Source organism: Gavialis gangeticus, unplaced genomic scaffold (assembly GCF_001723915.1).
Source record: "Gavialis gangeticus isolate Ggan-Ray unplaced genomic scaffold, GavGan_comp1, whole genome shotgun sequence".
NCBI lineage: Eukaryota > Metazoa > Chordata > Crocodylia > Gavialidae > Gavialis > Gavialis gangeticus.
The window spans coordinates 56,103,437-56,108,374 of record NW_017729032.1 but is presented as its reverse complement, the minus strand read 5'-3'; the positions used below and the strand labels follow the sequence as shown (position 1 = coordinate 56,108,374).

The following is a 4,938-nucleotide window of genomic DNA, read 5'->3' as shown; positions in this document are numbered from 1 at the left end:
GGGGGGAAGGGGGGCTTTTTTTCTCCCCATGCTGAGCACCAGCTTGTTCCCCACCGCCACTGCTCAATCCAGACAGGCGAGTGTGGCGCACACAGGGTCAAGGCTGCATGCTGGTCCCTGCGTGTACCACGAGGCTCGGGCAGGGCACTGGAAGTGAGTGGGCATGCAGGAGTCAGCAGCAGCCAGGAGCGCGGGGCCTGCACCAATGTCTCAGAGCAGGGCCACGCGCCAGCAGGGTCCCGAGCAGGGCAGCAGGAGCACAGGGTCTCAGCCAGCAATGGCTTTATGGAGCCAGGTCAGCTTTCCACCCTCTCCCTGCTGATGCAGCCCAGCCTGGAGCCCAGACCTCTGCTAGCCCGCACTCCGCACTCCTACCGTTCCACTCTGGGCCCCTCTGCCACTGGCCGTGGGAGACCAGCACAGGCCCTGCACTCCCACATGCTACTCACTTCCACTCCCCCACCGCTTTCCCCCCAGCTACATGGCTAGACTGTGGGACTCAGCAGGAGCTGGCTCAGCCTGTGGGCTGTATTTTGCCCACCCATGGCATAGATCCTCTTAGCACAACCCATGGGGAAATAGGATCCACTCAATGCAGAAGACTACTTAATGAACAAACTTTTAGTATTTTGTAGTTTATGACAGCTAACAAGATAAAGAGTCCCACATGGTTTGGCTGCAGATTAAATTAGGCTGCGTTGGTCTGTTTGCTTTTTGCCCTAGGCTTGAAAAAAGAAGAGACTGAACTTGCCACAGAGTCCTAAGTATACTTAAGCCTGCCTGTTCAAAGAGGGTGAAGTGCATAGGGGTACCCTCTGACAGGGCAGACTATCCATTGATCCACACATGTTAGAATCTTTTATACTAGTGCACAGTAAATGCAAATCATTACAATTCTAAATTATACTGCACTTTGTTTGGGTGCAGAGAATTAATGCATGGTAAGTCAGGATCAGATCTGGCATATATAAAGCTTTGTGGTTTTCTAAGGAAAGAGAGAAGAGAAAGCAAAGAAAATAAGTAAAATACTTACTGTCAGGAAGGTATCAAGATTCAACCTGCAGAACTCAGATGTCAAATAGCCGCAATAAAGCTGTAGTTTGTTCTCTCACACAGAGCTAAAGGAATGATTTCCAGGAAGGAATGCTGAGGAAAGTGCCTATAAAAGAGCAGATCCAAACTCAAGAGTTTAGCAATGACCAGAGGGTCAGAGAAGAGGCAGCTAGAGTCATGAAAAGTCTGACTTTTAGTGTTCTAAAGGGCAGAAGGGACAAACTGATTGGGACCCTCATGTATTATGTATTTCTGACAGCAACATCCTTCTACTGTTTACCTACAACATTATGGTTATAAAGGGGGGAAAATCCCCTTTAAAAAGTAATTCCTGCTTTACCACCATTCCAATCTACCCTTCATGTCTTCCCTCTTAAAGCAGTGAATAAGGTCACTAAGAGCTACTGACCTTTGACATGGATGCTTTGTTCATATCTCAATAATTATTATGATAAGCTCCACAGGCCCTAGCCCCAATACAGTAGGAGCTGTAAGAAGAAAACCTATATCCCAAAGAGCACACAGTACAAGTGTTCTTACCTTGAAAAGTTCATTGTCAAGTGCAATGCATATGCAAAGCCAGAAACAGATTTTGAGCAGTAATATTTATCACACATCACAGATCAGGACTTAGCAATATGATTAAGTTTATTGTGCGTGGGGAAAGATTACAACAAAAGCAGTGCCACTTTCAAAGAGTTCCTCTGCATAAGAAAGGGGAAAAAAAAGCAAAAGGGAGAGAGAATGAGAGAGACTCTTACATGATCATTGTACATCTCAAAACTCTACCCTTTCATTTGGTTTGAACTACATTAGAAAAAACAGTCCTCTAGGGATGAATGTTAATGCATTGTTACATTGCTTTTATCCCTTCTATCACTGAATCACTTATGTTTTAAGCCTGTCCAAATTCAATAAAGAAAATAATCTTGCGCAACAAGAACTGCTGATAAGCATGTTACTGAAATCCAAATATTTTGATTACATTTCTTACACTGATGTTCTACCCAAAATGAATTCTGTTGCATCCTGGAAACTTCCCCCCAGCCCCATTCAGGAACCACAGCAATGCCCCAGCTAAGCTACCTGTAAGGAAACAGGTAGGCTTCATACAGCATCCCTACTAAGAACATAACACAGAGAGATTAAAACTGCAAATTGCTGAGTGCCCTCAGCTCCTGGCATGTCTCAGAAACAAAGGTTCTGTACTATCAGAAAAAAGCAACTCTCCAGAGGAGAAAAAGCCAAGTCTGTGCAAAATGGACATTATCTTCCAACAAGACAAATATAAATGATCATGCTTCAGCTCCAACTCTCCTTTGTCTCCACAGGACTTTAACTGGTATTTTTCATAGTGAATGCTGCACTTGCTCATTTATTCCATACAATATACAATGGGTCCCAGACACCTATGTTGATTAAACACGCTGGAATTGCAATAAAACACACACACACACACACACACACACACACACACACACAGCTAGTTTATTTAAATCTGTTTGTTCAAATTCAAATAGCACATATACATATTGAGATGGAGAGGGCTGAGATTTTAGTTGCATTTGCAGAATGTAGAAATATTTAGACCAGAAGATCAGAAAGCTTATCTAAAAGAGGCCCTTTGAGTAAGTTGTATCACACACTTATTCTGCCTTCTAATATACATTTACTGCTTTTAACAGCTATTCTCAAAGGACTCAACTGTGCCAGTTAAACAGAGTCCATTATTAAGGGTTCCAATTTGGGGCCCTGTCCCTACTATGACACAAAACTACATTTCCTCAATGAGCAGGTTCACCCACAGTCCCAGCTTAGCTAGGGGACAGGCAGGTGGGGTATGATTCACTCCTCCTCCCTGCACCCCTGGGGAAGTAAATTGAGAATGCTCAGAAAGCGTTCCATCTGCTCCTGACTACTGTGCCCTCCGGTGCACAGCCAAGGGGGATCCTGACTGTTGTACTATTCCCACTGCAGGTATTTTCATGAAAAGCTTCCTTTTTCCATTTTTAAACAACTAGAATTTCAACAAACAAACAAAAAACCCAACAGACATACCTCAAAACACCATGGTGGGAGGGGGAGTTGTTTTGTTTTGTTTTTTGGTAAGCCCAATTTGAGAAGTCTTCTTTTTAAGAATGAACATTTCAGAAGAAGTGAAAACCAAAGTTTCCAGTGAAAATATAGTTTTCTGTGAAAGAGCATTAAATCTCAGCAAAACACCACTTCTTAGTGAATATTTTTTAGTGAAATAAACCCTATTTAAAAAAAAAAAAAAAAAAGGCTCTGTCTGAGATCTCCCTTTAAGGTGCAATCTGGATCAGATTCTGTCCTCCTCACATGGAGAAAGAAGTTTTTACCCAGGGCTAACTACAAATGATATTGTTAGTATAGGGGTTGCCCAGTGTGAAACAGATGACATAGTTCGCTCTCTCATAGTCAAATGAAATTCTCTTAGGATGCCACTTGCTGTAAGGTTTATGTCCCCCTCTTCCTGTACATGACACAAACGCAAACCAGCATACCTTTCTGTTCCCATCCAAATGTCTTACACCTTAGCAGGTAGCTCTCTTTGGAACAGATGATGCCTGGCCATATAAAGGGGAATAGGCAGAAGAGGCCCATGAAAGGATCAGATAAGTATTCCAGCCCCTGCAATGAAGCAGCTAGAACAGCCCCATATCCCCAGGCTCCAGCCACCCACTGACCAGCTACACAAGTGGAAGAAATATGCACCTCTCAACAGAGCACAAATCACAAGCAGGAGTAATCTGAGGGCTCTGGCAGGCTTTCTGACTCTCGGGCAGAATTGCCTCCTGGTATTCACATAGGTCAGTCTGGTTTCCTAGCATCATTTCCAACAGGCTACTCCTACATGATAAAAAAAAAAAAAAAAAAAAAATCAAGCCCTTACACCAGCTGTTCTTATTAGCGATCCTTATTCACATTCCATGGGCATAATAGTACTTTTTCCACACATTTACTTATGCGGTTAAAGATTTTCAGAGCTGAGTTCTTATCCTGAATTGATTCTAAAGCCAAATTGTGGTTTGATTCTGCTCCACTGAGCAGATACAAAAACAGATCTGCTCACCCTCATTTTCAAAGGATATAGTCTTAGGATCATATCATATCATCAGTTTACAGCAGCACTCCCTGGTAAAATTAGTGCAGGACTTGGCTAAAAAACAAAATAAAATAATGGCCTTTAATTCCTTTGACCAATTTCATAATTAAGTACTTAATGAATGGGAATATGAATTAATTACTAGATAGCTCACAAATAAAAATAAAGCATCATAACAAAGCAAACTACAAGAGGTATTACAGAATCAATGAGTTATGCAAAAATAGACCCATCTCAGACCATAACATTTTAAGCTGTATTCCCTTTGGTTTCCTTAAAAAAAAAAAACTATGGGACAATATAGCCCTAGAGCCTCAAGTTGGACAAGCCAGTTTACAGAAATTTTTCTTAATGTACCAGTAAGTTTGAGAAATTATTCTCCTTATAAAATACTAACCCAGCTCAAGAGAATTTGCTGAGAATTCAAATGCTAAGTCCTTTTTTACTTTAATTCTCTGCATTGTATCCCTGTACCTTTTCCTAATCCAGGTGAAATCTCCCACATTGTGTCCTATATCAGAGAGGCCAAAGGTGACACTTCCTAAAATCCTCCCCTCTATCTTCTAAGATATAGAAGAACTCCCCCCCTCCCACCATTTCTCCTTTTCCCCATGCCCTTCAAGCAGACCGTATCACCAAGAATATTTAGCATAGCGAGATTCGAGATGGCTCTAGAAAGTGGGGTCGCTCTCTATAGCATTACCACAAGATGTGCAAAAATGATAGGAAGTTGTTCACCATCAACACAGAATCCTGTC

At 42.1% G+C, this 4,938-nt stretch overlaps 1 protein-coding gene across 1 annotated transcript in view; it reads right to left on the bottom strand.

The window, feature by feature from the left end:
- The window catches only part of SERTM1 (serine rich and transmembrane domain containing 1), a 34,961-nt gene that overhangs the window by 20,870 nt on the left and 9,153 nt on the right, over positions 1-4,938 (bottom strand). The window contains exon 2 of the mRNA XM_019525570.1: positions 1,034-1,159. The gene's annotated coding sequence lies outside the window, so the exon portion shown is untranslated. The remainder of the gene's footprint in view (positions 1-1,033; positions 1,160-4,938) is intronic.